The following is a 15,152-nucleotide window of genomic DNA, read 5'->3' on the forward strand; positions in this document are numbered from 1 at the left end:
CTCCTTTTATAGTTTTACTTTCAGTAATATTTTGTTCATTTCTGCATCTTTCATTTCAAAGTATAAAGCTAAGCTTGAACTTCAGTTGGCTTGTAGAATATTTCACACATGTAAAAGGTAGTACAAAAATGTAATTATATTCCTCTGAAGTTAAACTTGTACTGAAATATATTGTTATAGTTACAAAAATTAAGTATTTAAATTTTATGAGCACATCTTCTGATCAGATTGTTGACTGTTGAGAACATAGACTTTAGTGTGTTTTAAAAATAATATCAAATTATCAAAATGATCGGATCGATCCCAACTCATTTGATCTGTGAAAAAGCATACCTATTTAACACACACAGTGTTTGCAGTGAGGAGAAGACAAAAGAGGTGCTCAGTACTCATCCCAACACATATGCACAATGGTTAACATGGCTTATGTAATAGATAACAGGCTGCCGGGAAACACACCACTTGTCCATCTGTTCCTACACTTAATGTGGAGTTTTATCCAAAACCGTCAGACAGATAAATCTGAGCCACTCTAAGCAATTTTGTCTTAGAGTCTTATTGCTTCACTTTAGTAAATTTCATCCTTAAGGCAACATATTTCAATCAATCTATATTTAAAAAATAATTTTCATTTGGCAAGCTGTATGATTTCTAATTTAGCATCATCTTTGATTTATGTTGATTTACTCTATGGCAATAAGACTGACAATCAAACTTGGAGAAACATCTTATTTAAGAATTAGTAACTCAGTGAAAGTTGTTTTGTTTCAGTCAGGTTCTGTCATTCAGTGTGCGACATCTCTTCACTGCCTCAACATTATCAATCAATCTCTCTCTCTCTCTTTCTCTCTCTCTCATTCACACAGACACAAACTCATGCCTAAAAATCTGTAGATCTCTGTCCCTTTACTTTGGGTATCATTTTGAGTTTCGGTGTTTTTGAAAACTAGGTTTTGATATTCACTACATTTACCTTTCCATAACTTATTTAATAGGAATCACTATAAATTCATTCATCACAATATTTAAAAATTATCTGAGAACTTAATCATTGCCAACTAGTGGGTGCTGGATTTATTAATGATAAGAAAACAATCATGCAATCTTTTTAAGATTACATCCTATGCAAAAGAACAATAAGAAAAAATTTCTACAGTATAGTTGTCTAATTACAGTTGTGAATATTTGTAACATGGGAAACAAACTGAATTTGAAAATTTATCCAGACTTCATATAGAAGTGACATTTATTCTGACACTTTCAGAAAAATGAATCATAAAAGATTTGATTGTGTGTGTGTGTGTTTGTGTGTATGCGCGCATGCGCCTGTATTTGTTTTTGATTGCAGGAGGATAGGGTGCTTATTGAGAAGACAAGATGCATATGGAGTAGGTGAGTCTGAAGTTTCAGTCCTCAGTTGTCTGCATTTGGTAAGGAATTCAGCACAGGCCTGGGAGCTGTGCTTTGAAGATCAGTGCTTTTCTTGTACTCTATTTCTTCAGAACAACAGGGTCAAGTGTATATAACTGCAGTTTCCTCTTCGTGCTCACTCCCGGGGGAAACAAAGGAAAACACATGCAACAAATCAAGTCTTGAAATGTTCAAGGGAAACTTTTAAAAACAGGGATAAAATGGACAACAATGTAGCAATGGAAGTCTTTCTATTCCCAAGTCAACTCAGAAGCTGTGAATGTAGTAGGTAGGTATTCATCTTATAAACAAATACAAAATGTCCGAGGAATTCCTGGGAAGACAAAAGCTGACATCATTTGATAGGTGAAAGCTTAAAACTCTCATTCATTTGAATGAGAGTTTTAATTTCACCCTTGCTTCATTATTTCCATTTTCACTTTGAAGGTCTATTTTCTGTTTATTCATGATACAGACATTAATAATCATAGCCAAAGGTTGTACGTAGAAATTAGAAACTGTACAACAGAGAAGCCTTCCTGAGCTAGAGTTAATACAAATCTGCTGGTTAGTCAGAGAAAAGGGAAGAGTTTAGTGATGAATTGGCCACACATGGAGATTGACAGCTTCCCTGTGGTTCTTGAAACTCTTCAGCTTGTGGAAATCTCTCTTATTTCTCCAAATGAGTTACTGTGTACCCTGAATACTATTTAAAGTTTAGGATTCTCATCTAGCTGGGACTGCTTCAGATGTATGGAAACTGGTGTGGAGAGAGACCAGCTTCCTCTATTTCAACACTGAGTCTCCTCTATGTTGCTACCCATCGACACAGACCTTCCACTGCTTTCTGACTTCTTTGAGTCCTGGTCACTTAAAGTAAAGGGGTAGTTGGTAAGGAAGATAGGACTTCAAGAGTACTGATGGAATCTGGGCTTCTGCAGGCGTTGGCAGATACTTAAAGCTTACCCTTTAAATTTGAGGAGTAAATTGTGAATTGTTTTGTGGTCCTCTGTAGGAATGTTCTACCACACTTTCTATGATATGGGAAAGAGTGCCCTTTCGCTGGCTACTTCATACCACTTACAATTCTTTCAAAGAGGCTGTAAATGAAGAGCTCTCTGACAGTTTCATACTTCATGGAAGATTTTGAAGAAAAAGAACTTATTCCCAGACCTGATATTTTCCTCTTAGTGCACGTCTCATTGATGGGCAATACTTGGTCATCCTTTGACCTGAAATGATGCAGGTGTCCCGAATATCTGTGAGGCCCTGTTTCCTTGCTCTCTCACCTACCTTATAGACAACCTGTGGTTTTTCTAGATTTAGGTCCTGTGTATATGCATTCCCTTAGACTCGGGAGACACCCATTAAGTCTGAGTGGAATACTTAAAAGATTTTGTCACTGGAGGTGAGGATTAATTAGATATTTCTCTACTCCCCAAGAAGATTAAGGAAATGCCACAGAATTCTAATATTTTCCAAAGAAAGTATTTCTTCCTTTATAATATCCCCAAATTTATTTGTACCTTGAAGTTTTATTATAACCCTGAGTCTTGAGACACTTTTATTCACAACTTTAATAATGTGATATCATCTAAGAACTTTAAATCAATATTCTACACCTGAGTTCCAATGAAGAAATTCCAATTTGATTTTACTTTCATCCTTTTGTCAACTAAATAGTTTCCTGCGGTATCCATTATGATTTTTAAGCTCCAGGATATGGGGAAGAAAAAAAAAATTCTACATCAGAAAGAAGGAAGATATAATTATGGGAAATGTAATGTGAACAAAAAAGTTTGGAAATTAAAACAATTCTGGGAGTCAAAGGTAGAGTGAAAGGAAGGACTGAGAAGTGGGTGTCTAGATAGTAAAACCCTGATTTGCTTCTGAGTTTCAAGGTCAGGTGGAGGAGTGTATTAGAGGGTTTGAGTGGCAATCCAAAGGCAAGAGTGCTTCTCTTGCATCTCTTTTTGGAGCCCCTAGGGAAGTTCTGCCTTGTGTTCTACTCTACCTGTGCAGAAGGCCCAGGAGTGCTGGGTGGTATAACACTGATCCAGCAGCAGCATATTCTGATGAATCAAATGTGGTAGCCCCCTCTCCACAGGGGATTTTGAGGGAGCTGGCGTGTGCATTTGGTGGACTGGTACCAGGACAAAGTTATCAGGAGTGTAAAGAAATTTGCTTTACGGCAGCAGTGAATTCCTACATGTTTCTTTGTTCACTATGATATACTCAGCACACAGTCACACCGTTTACGAATGACAAACAGGGTGTAAGAAGAAATAGAATTAACTAATCTTGGTAAATTGGATTTACTAAATTAATTCAATTTATGTTATGAAAATCCAATTTAAAGTCAGAAATTGAGGTGAAACTTTCTGATTATAAAATAATGGTTGAGCATGTTTTATTAATTCTAATTAAATTTCTCTAATTTATCTCTTTGAGAGAATAATGCAAATAGTCTATAGGTAATAAAGTTTACCATTGAAAATTTGGCAAAATATTGAATTCCAATATGACTAAGATATGTTAGTAAATGTTAGTAGTTATAATCACTGTTTTACACATGAAAATTATAGATTCTATATATGTAATTTAACACATTTGAGGCAAACTTGTCAAAAAGTCACTATTGTATTTAAAAAAAAACCCAGAATATCATCTTTATTTTGTAGCTGTCATTAAATTGTTCTGTTACAAAATTCAAAGACATTTGAATAAATACAAAATTCAAATACATTTGGATAAAATTTGAAGACTTGTGTAGAGTAGATATCTTGACATGTGTGACAGATTGTCAGAAAATATGATCAATTCTTCCCATCCTTGAACACCACAAAGAGATAGAATCTATATCTCTGACCTTTGAATCTGAACTACTTTTAGACATGCAGTCTAACTATTGGAACTCATGGGAAATACTCCAAAACTTAGTTACAGGTTTAGTTTTTAAGAAGTACTACAATTTCCACTTCTGTTCCACAGAACTTAGTTGCCATATAAGCAAATCAACTCCCCTGCTGCAGACCCAGTACTTACCAGCTGAGTAAACCATCTTGATGTTCCAGAAACAGGACAGCTTTTGCTGAATTCAACTGCATAATGATCTCAGCTAACACCACATGTAGTAGAATTCCCCAGATCAGCACAGACAATCTACAAAACCATAAACAATAATAAAAAAGTTTTTTAAAAAACTAATCTTTTTGGAAGGTGTTTTGTTATTTGACAACACATACAAACAGAAATATACAAAAACTGGGGACATTTAATACTTTTCCATTGAAAGAATTGATTGAAAGCCATTAGTCTCTCATATATACACATCTAGACATTAACAACTAATATGGTCCAGACTATGTTTCCAATAATGTATTTTAGAGGCAAACAGCCTTGGGAAATAGAGATGCCTTACCACACTGGAATATATTCTCTTCAATTCCAGAACAATAAAGATAAAAATAGATGATTCCCTAATGCAGACATAAATGATATGCCAGGGTAATAAAAATGTTATTTTACTGAATGGGAGGATGAGCAGGTTATCTGTGAGAATTTATAGATGATCTTTAGTTTTTTTTTTTTTTTTGAGAGTATTAATTTGTTGATCTGTGAATAGAAGGATTATGGGAAAAATGCAAAGACGTTGTCTTCACAGAGCTCAGTTATATAAAGTTCGGGTGGGGAGATCACAGTTGGTAGTGATTTGTTAGCTTGATTGTTGGTATGTCAGGAAGTGTGGGTCAGAGGGGGAAAGCCCATTTTTAAACAGGATACAGAACCCCTCTGAAGCTTGAATAAGGAAGAAATGCTCAGCAGGGAAGTACTGCCCCGACAATCATGTGGTTTCCTCAAAGTAATATCCACAGCACTGAAAGCTAGAAGCTACAAAAAGAGAGAAAAGCAGATTAAATGAATAAGAAGAGACTGGCTTGTGTGTGTCTCAAGACACTCCAGAAACCAGCAGAGACTTGGAGGACACTGCGACAGCCTGGAGCATGAATAAGGGAAACTAAGTGATTTATCTTAATCTACAAATAAATTACATTTAGGATTATTTAAGTAGCACTATGTGTCTTGAAATTTCAAAACTTTTTAATCACAAAGCTTATATTGCTGATGGGTGTGTTACTAAAGAGTTCTTAAGAAAGGCATTTGTTTCAACCATCTAATTATTTCACATTTGTACAACCAATTTTAATTTCCTCTCTGAAAAGGCATTTAAATTTGGGAGTATACACCTAAAATACTATTTTAAAATGAAAAAAAGATTTAGAAATATATACAGATGTGGAGTCCTGACATGATAAATTTCATTTAATATGAAAATTGATTTATGTGGAACTATTCTTAAAAGATTTAATTATGGTTAAGTAGTATTTATGATAGATAAATCATGCCATTTAAAATAATTGATGAGGGGCTGGGGTTGTAGCTCAGTGGTAGAGTGCTTGCCTAGAGTGTATGAGGCACTGGGTTGGATCATAAGTACCACATAAAAATAAATAAACAAATAAAATAAAGTTATTAATAAAATAATTAATGAGCTGTAATTTTAAAGTACTATTCACCAAAGAGTTTCAGCAAGATTTTGTGACATTATACATAGGTTCTTTGAAGGTGTTACACAAACAGGAAATAGGTTCTTTTTATTATAAATACAGAAACTATTCTAAATTTGATGAGCATAACTACATGTGTTTTGTAATTTATTAGTGAAGATTTTATATATTTTGTATTTTTTGTCATAGATATCTTATTTGTAAGATGAATTAAATGTTATTTTAATGGGCTTAATAAAATTAAATGTTTAAACCCATGAGGTGTAGTACCAATGCTAAGAGAATTAATTTTTCAGTATTTCTGTTTAAATGAGTTCAATAATTTGAAAAAATCAAATATTTAGGGATTCTGCCTATAAAATGTTATAATATTGCATGTGCTGCCACCTGCTGGAGAAAGTAATTATAGCCATGGCATACACAAGTAATATACAATAGTCTTTGAAAAGAGAATGCTGTGTAAGACTTCTAAATTCTATAAATTAAGTGAATTCTATAAATTAATTCTATAAATTAAGTGAATAAACCATCAAGAGATTAAATAATATTTAAAAGAAATGTTTCACATATTTTATTTGAAAATTATATTAATTCTCCAATAGTTTTTGACTGTGAAAACTGTATAAATTTCTAACAACCCTTAATAAATTGCATTGTGGTTTCCCAAGAGTTGGCTTTTTGATACCACCAGAGCAGCAAATGGGTTTATATTATGGATTGGATATAAGGTGTCCCCCAAAAGCTCCTGTGTTAAGGTAGGAGAAAAATGATTAGATTATGAGAACAGCAAAACTAGGTCAGTGGATTAATCCACTTGATAGAGTAAAAATTTGAATGGACTACTGGGTGGTAACTGTAGGCAGGTGGGGCATAGCTGGAGGAAATATGAGATGAACAAATCCAAAAATATATAGTCCCCAAGGGATGTGCCTGTGCTTCCTGGTGGCCACGAGTGAGCAGCTTTTCTCCAACACCCACCTTCTACCATGATGCCTTCCTTTCATGTTTCAGAGTCATGGAATCAGGTGTCCATGGACTGAGACTTCTGAAACCACGAGTCAAAATAAACTTTTCCTCCTTTAAGTTTGCCTCATCAGGTATTTTAGAGAGACCAAAAGCTAATATAGTGTCATATGAGCTTAGTTGATAGCACTAATTTGTCATGGTTCATTGACTGTAGGATATTGAAAATATTACTTTGAATTATATTCCTAGTTGAAACATCTTGTTTACCTACAATACTTAAAAATTTATGTGTATAATACATACATTCAATCACCCATCTCTGTAACTACAGGTTCTGAATACACAGATTCAACCAAATGTGGATTGAAAATATTTAAAAAATGGTGTCTGTACTGAGCATATATAGACTAGACTTCTTTAATTGTTATAATTCCATACACAATGCATCATCCCACTATTTACTTAGCATTTATACTTTATGAGGTGTTATAAGTAATCCAGAGATAATTTAAAGTATTTTGGAAGCCATGCATAACTCTCTACAGCTACAATGCCATTTATTTAAGGTACCTGATAATGTGTGGATTTTGGTTCCACAAGGGTTTCCGAACCAATTCTCTGAGAAATTTAAATATCTAGATATTTATGAACCATACTAATTTAATAAAGGACTTTATCGTAATAAAAATTTAGGATGCTAATGATTGATGTTATTGTTATTATGTATTGTTATTCTTAATTTTTAGTCATTATAATGATAATTTCATATATATATATAATGTAAATTATAAAGTATTTATATGTTTTGAAATTAAATATTTGAGATGATACTTAAAAATTTATTCATTTTAAAATCATATAATAAGCTAGAACTAGTAATGGTCTTGTTTTATGTGGATTCTATAAAAGCTAACCTCATAGAAGTAAAGTGGATACTAGTGGGTAAGGAGTGGGGTGGAGGAGATGTTGGTTTAAGGGCATAAAATTTCATTGTATTAGGAAGAACAGGTTTAAAGGATCTATTGTACAATGGTGACCTGTAGTTTATAACAATGTGTTAAAAACTGGTGAGAGAGTAGACTTTATGTTTATACCACAAAAAAGAGTATGTAATGAATATCAAATTAGTTTGATTTAGTCACTTCTGTATTTCAAGAAATGTTGTGCACAATATATGTAATTTTAATTTGTCAATTTAGAAAAGTATAAGAACAACCAAAAAACCCCAATAACACTGGCTGAAAGTTTAGCTTTGTGGTAGAATGCTTGCTTAGCTAGCATGTGAAAGGCCTTGAATTTAATCATTGGGTGGGTCTGCAAAACACACACACACACACACACACACAAACAAAGCAAAACAAACCCCCCAAAACCAAAACAACAACAACAACAACAACAAAAAAAAAAAAAAAAGAAAGAAAGAAAAGAAAAGAAAAAGAAATAACCCTTCTCCACCAGATGGCAACATGGAGAATCTTTTAAAAATATTAAATGCTTATAACAAACCAGTGAGTGTAATGATTTAAACAGTAACTAGCAAAAGATAATAACTAGTTTTCCTCTACTTAATTAAAAAAGTAATTATTTTCATTCTAAGAGATTTGACCAATGATATTTCATTAAACACATTAAATAAACACAATAAAGATTGAAAAGATGATTTATTAAGTAATGATGCACTTTCTGAATATTTACATTGTATTACAATTAAACTACATATTAGAATGAGTAGAAATTCATTACTAAGAGAAATAGACTCACTTCTTAAAATTATTAAAATATAGCAAATTAAACATAATGCAAAAAGCTTATCAAATCTATAAGAGATTATTTCAAAATGGAAATCTAAAATGTGAGCATACTGTCCCAAACTCTAATATCATGGAGAAGCAATTGATAAAAGCAATTAATAAATAACTGGAACCAAAAATACTATTTAAAATACTTTGCTGGGGTCATTGAAACTGTAAAGTCATTAACACCACTTTGTGAATTACATGTCTAATAAAATAGACTATAGATTATATTAGCAATTTGGAAAACAGAAAATGAATATAACTTGTCTCTTAAGCAATCTTATAATTTGACATGGTTTCATCAAGGTTAAATGAAATAAATATGAGACATTAGGTACCAATAATTTTCAAAAGAATTTTAGAATAAAGGAGGAGGTGCCATGGAAGACTTCATAATCTGTATGAACCCAAACAGCATGTAGAAAATCAATAATCAAGTGTGAGATAATCAAATCCCCCAAAAAGATTTATAGCACTAGCAAATATGGATGATAGATGCTTAAGAAAATTTCATTTTATATGGATAATGAGAGGCTTAAATGACGTTAATGGTTGAAAGAGTCAAAATCATGGGCCATCACCAAGGCATTGAATTAAAGACAAAGTATCATATTTGTGCCTCGGATGCTCTTTACCAGCAGTTACAAAGCTTGTGATCATATATAAAGATGCTGATTGGGTGCCTCAACTGCTTTCTCAACCTTCCTTTTATTGGATGCATTTTAAATATCATTTATTGGATGCATTTTTAATATCAATTTTGTAGTAAAAATAAATGGTCAAACAGATTCAAGAAGTACTAGGCTTAAAACATCAAGGTGTTTCTTTTTTGTAGAACTGAGAACATTTTATAATCTGATTATTTGCATTCTATTTTTGTCTTTACGCGTGACAATAGAGTGTCTTTTGACATATCATACATTCGTGGAGTAAAACTTATTCTAATTAGGATCCCATTCTTGTGGTACATGATGTGGAGTTTCATTAGTCATGTATTCATATAGGAACACAGGACAGTCATGTCCCATTCATGTCTTCCTATTCCTATCCCACCTCCCTTCCCTTCCTTTGACATCAAAATAGCATTACATGTATGACCTCTTTGAGGCCTTATCTGTGAGTGCATCTCAATGCAATCTACTTCACATTCAGAACACTACCTGCAAAGAATTGTGGTTTAGCTCATATTCTCATATTCTGTGGTTCAAAGGTCAGACAGAAAAAGACATTAAGTAATACTCAGCTAGGCTAAGCCCATTCATATTAGGAAGACACATGTGATTTGGGCAAATTAGATAAACATGTTAATGAGAAATTAGGTTCAAAAATAGTTATAAAGCTGGTGTCTCAGGTTACTCTTGCATCTCAAACAATGAGAGTAAACAAATATTGTATTAACACCATCAGGAAAGAATTGCACACAAGAACAATTTGAGAATGGTCATGAGACTGCAACTTCCTTACCGCTAGAAGCATACTTCAGCGTTTTAAAAATAATGTTTGATGTACTTCAAACGTGCTAACTCTGACATAAGAAGAAAAACTTTATTTTTATGTGCTGTTGGACAGTAAAGTTCATAACAAAAAGGAAATTATTTTCTTTCCTAAAATATTTTATGTAAGAAGAAAAATGTTCCTGAGATGTTTAAACCATTGCAAGACTTGAAAATCTGCATATATTCACAGATTATTTCAAAAGTATTATTGTTGAGTTAAAATCAAACTGACTTCAGGAAAAACTAGTACATATTTTCCTTTTTAAAAAAATCATTATATGTATAATCATATGTATTTCATTTAATATGTCTAAGCCTTCTTTAAAAGGTGCCTATGGTGATAACCTCAATAAGCCTATTCTGCACTTACTATGTGACAGACACTGTAAAATTTTATATACTTATTTAATTTCTTCCCCCAGATAACTAAAGGTTATATGGAATTTTTGTTATGAATTTTACATGAGGAAGCAAAAGCTTAGACAATTATTTCTCAAAAGTCCTATAAGTAAAAATTACAAGAGTCTAAAGTAAATCTAGGTTAACCTCAAAGTTACACAGTTTCCATATTAGACTGCCATTCATGTTTACTTAGGAACTGTATAGTTCACAGGAGAGTCTCAGAATATGATAATGGTGTAAATGAGGGACCTCTGAGTAAATTCTGAAGAACCTTATACTCTATCACTAAAAGGGAGCATTGTGCAGAGAAACAAAAAAGTGTGTTAAAAACCAGGAGGAGCCCAGAATCATGATGTGGCCGATGAGACTTGTGTAACTTTGAAATTCTAGTCACTCTGCCTCAATTAGAGAAAGCAGTCATATATTAGTCATATATTGCCCACTTCTTGAATGTTTATGGGGGTTTAACTGATTTACTTTTAATCAGAATAAATGTAAGCCATAGTATAGAGCTTGATATATGATAATCATAGACTGAAACTATTATAAAATAAGTATTTTATGTTAGTGTAGAGATATGTACATGTTTAAAAAAAATTAGGTAAGACTGCTACTTACTCCCCCAAAGAAAAGATTTTGAGTTTATCTATTTTTTTTAACCAATGGCAAAAATATTCTTGTTAGCTGAAACAATCTAATGAGAACTTTAAATTTTTAGTCATATGTTATTACTAAGAATAATGACTAGCTCAGTGAGATAGCACTTTACAGTTCTAAGGATTTATGTAGTTGACTAGTTTAGACATTAAGTTTGATATACATTACATCTTACGTTATCAGATTTTTTTTTGTTCTTTTATATATATATATATATTTACTGATCAGAATATTTCAGAGTATTATAATTTGTTAAAAAATGCAAGATTTCAAAATTGTCTTTCTTTTATAATGATACCTAATTCAGTTTTACATTTTTCAAAAATGAATGTCAAATGATGGTTCCATTCCCAATATTCCAAGAAATCTCCATACTGCTTTCCATATTGGCTGCACCAATTTGCAGTCCGACCAGCAGTGTATTGAGTGTACCTTTTCCCCCACATCCTAGCCAACACTTATTGTTTGTATGCATAATAGCTACCATTCTGGCTGGAGTGAGATGAAATCTTAGAGTGGTTTTGATTTGCATTTCTCTAATTGATAGTTATGATGAACATTTTTTCATGTATTTATTGATTGATTGTATATCATCTATTGAGAAATGACTCTTCAGGTCTTTGGCCCATTTATTGATTGGGTTATTTTATTTTATTTTATTTTTTGGTGTTTAGCTTTTTGAGTTCTTTATATACCCTAGAGATTAGGGCTCTACCTGATGTGTGAGGGGTAAAGATTTCCTCTCAAGATATAGGCTCTCTAGTCATCTCACAGATTGTTTCTTTTGCTGAGAAGAAACTTTTTAGTTTGAGTCCATCCCAGTTTTTGATTATTGGTTTTAATTCTTGCACCACAGGAGTGTTATTAAGGAATTTATCCCTTTTGGTCTATACCCAAAGGACTTAACATAGCATACTACAGGGACACAGCCACATCACTGTTTATAGCAACACAATTCACAATATAGCTAAACCCTGGAACCAACCTGGATGCCCTTCAATAGATGAATGGATAAAAAAATGTGGCATATATACACAATGGAATATTACTCAGCAATCAAAGAGAATAAAATCATGGTATTTGCAGGTAAATGGATGGACTCAGAGAAGATAATGCTAAGTGAAGTTAGCCAGTCCCAAAAAACCAAATGCCAAATGTTTTCTTTGATATAAGGAGGCTGATTCATAGTGTGATAGGGAGAGGGAACCTGGGAGGAATAGACGAACTCTAGATAGGGCAGAGGAGTTGGAGGGGAAGGGAGGGGGCGTGGGGTTATTAATGATGGTGGAATGTGATGACCATTATTATCCAAAGTACAGGTATAAAGACACAAATTGGTGTGAATATGCTTTATACAACCAGAGATATGAAAAATTGTGCTCTATATGTGTAATAAGAATTGTAATGCATTCCTGTTATATATAAATAAAAAATAAAAAATAAATAAAAAAGAATGTCCTAAAGTTATGAATAATTTCTGATTGATCCACTTGAAGTCCTACAAATTCTGATAGTAAACACATCTTAATCTTCAGTAGAATGAGGTCCCTGTTAAGAAGTGCCAGGAACAGCTATTTCTGCTCTATTGCTGGCCTTTGTGCTATTCTACACCAAACTGGGGCTGCTGAATTTCTGATGATGATGATGATGATGATGATGATGATGATGATGATGATGATTTTGCTTGGTTATGTCCTGATATTGGTCATTGCTAGAGAACTTTCTTACTTTCTTGGAACCATGCTTTTTCATATGTTTGGGTAATAGAATTGTTCATTGGTGTAGGAATGGGTGAGATGGCCAAATCAGAGACTATATTTACAGCTTTTTTGTAAGAGCTAGAGGTCGATGAGTAAGCCATCATCAGTCTAAAGAGGTCCAACAAGGAAAAGACAGCAGAATGCTTACATAGTTACTAGGAGACATTAAGTATATCTGTTTGCATATTAAAATGTAAAGCATATTTTTTTTCACCCTGCTCAGTCAGGGCACATTCAGTTGCAGAATATTTGTGGCCAAATATGATTATGCACTGTGCTTTCTTAGTTTTCCTTCTAATTATATAGTGCTTTCTCCTCAGTATGGAATTTCCTCCGGATTTGGTGTTTAGATAATTTGAAACATTAGGTGGGGGCATATATTTTTCCTCTCTTAACAAAATTTGGAAACCACCAAAATACATCTGAAATATTTTATTATAAGTTCTTTTTCCTAAAATAACTTAAGAACATTTCTTCCCGGATTCAATTTAAAATCTGAAAATGTTTGAGCATTAGAAAATCTGGTACTAATTTCTAGCTTACACAGAGCAGAAAAAAGCAATAGTTGCTTTCATGCATGTGCTCACAATTCATTGACTCTGTATTATGAGACTTGGTCTTAAGGAGATTAGTGAACTGAATTTCCATCATGTTAAATTCCATGCTATGATTTTGCTATTAAACCTAGTATATAGCAAATATATTGAAAAAAGAGGTGACACTCAGTTACATTTGTATTTTTCAGAAGAAATGCAATACACAAAGGTTCTGGTCTTTATGATCCTCCCCTACCCAGCAGTATTAAAACTGTAATAGTAAATATTTTTTCAAAAGATTAATGTATAGAGAATTTTAATGTAAAAATTAAAAATTCACTACTATTAGGTTATTAGGACTTTGTTTAATATTGAACCAACCAGACTTATGAATTGCAAATGATTATCATTTATTTAAATGCAAAATATTTAAAATTTTTCTTACTATAAAAATAATATATTAAATGGAGATTATTCATTAAATGTACTAATATTTCCCACCTATGCATTGGTTAAACAATATTCTTAATTGAATTTTAAATCAAATGAATTTGATTATCTTAAGTGCGATATATATATTTTAAAATTCTAATAAAATTGAACATATGTACAGTATTACCATAAATATAAAACTAAAAGCATATATAAAGCAAAGTGGTGAGTAAAATGAATTTAAATGTCTTTTTTTATATTTCTCATTATTTTTGCACCTGTTCTAGGCTACATTATTTTTCTATTTTTAGGGTTTTTGTAATTCTGTAAAAATTTTATACTTTCTAGCACTATTAAACATAAGATATTTAATAGGGAAAGAAAATCTGGTTAACTGCTGTTCTGTGATGATGAGCAATTGGTCCCTAATTAACATGAAGGGATTTCTCTTTTCAGGTTAACTTTATTCGTTATGTCAATAAAGCTTACAGAGGCAACATTCACACAGATTTAGACTCATGAATTTCATAAATTCTTCTGAACTGTGTAAGTCCTCTTAATGCACTAATACCACTTTTTTTTTTTAGCTACTACATCTTGTTCAGTTGTCAAATGAAAGTATAACGGGAAGAAGAAATGTGATGATCTGAACGAATACACAACTTCCTGCATGTGTGCTCAAGGGAGGATTTATTATTGTTTTCCAAAAAATGTTCTAAAGGAGATAGCTGGGAGCTATATCGGCCTCCGTTAAGCTCTGCACATGATGCTAAGGATGAAATATGAATTCCGCAAATTATCTGGAGACAGGATTAGACATTCACTTTGGACTCAGCAAGACAGAGCAGGTGATGTTCTTAAATAACTGCATGATTATCTCAGAAGGATAAACTTTGTATTTCATCATCACCAGCAAAAACAATGAACACTTTGATATGAAAAAGGTTGATTTTTTTTTAAATCAGAATGATTCCAGGAGTAAGGGAGACACTGATTTCCCCACAGAGATTATACGTAGTGGCATCCATTTAGACGAGTTAGACAATAGTTACATTTCAAATCAGTGAGGACAATTACAGTTTAAATGTTGTCTTCCATTGGCATCACGGTGTGCCCGAAGGCTCTCAGG

Source organism: Marmota flaviventris, chromosome 4 (genome assembly GCF_047511675.1).
Source record: "Marmota flaviventris isolate mMarFla1 chromosome 4, mMarFla1.hap1, whole genome shotgun sequence".
Classification (NCBI taxonomy): Eukaryota; Metazoa; Chordata; class Mammalia; order Rodentia; family Sciuridae; genus Marmota; species Marmota flaviventris.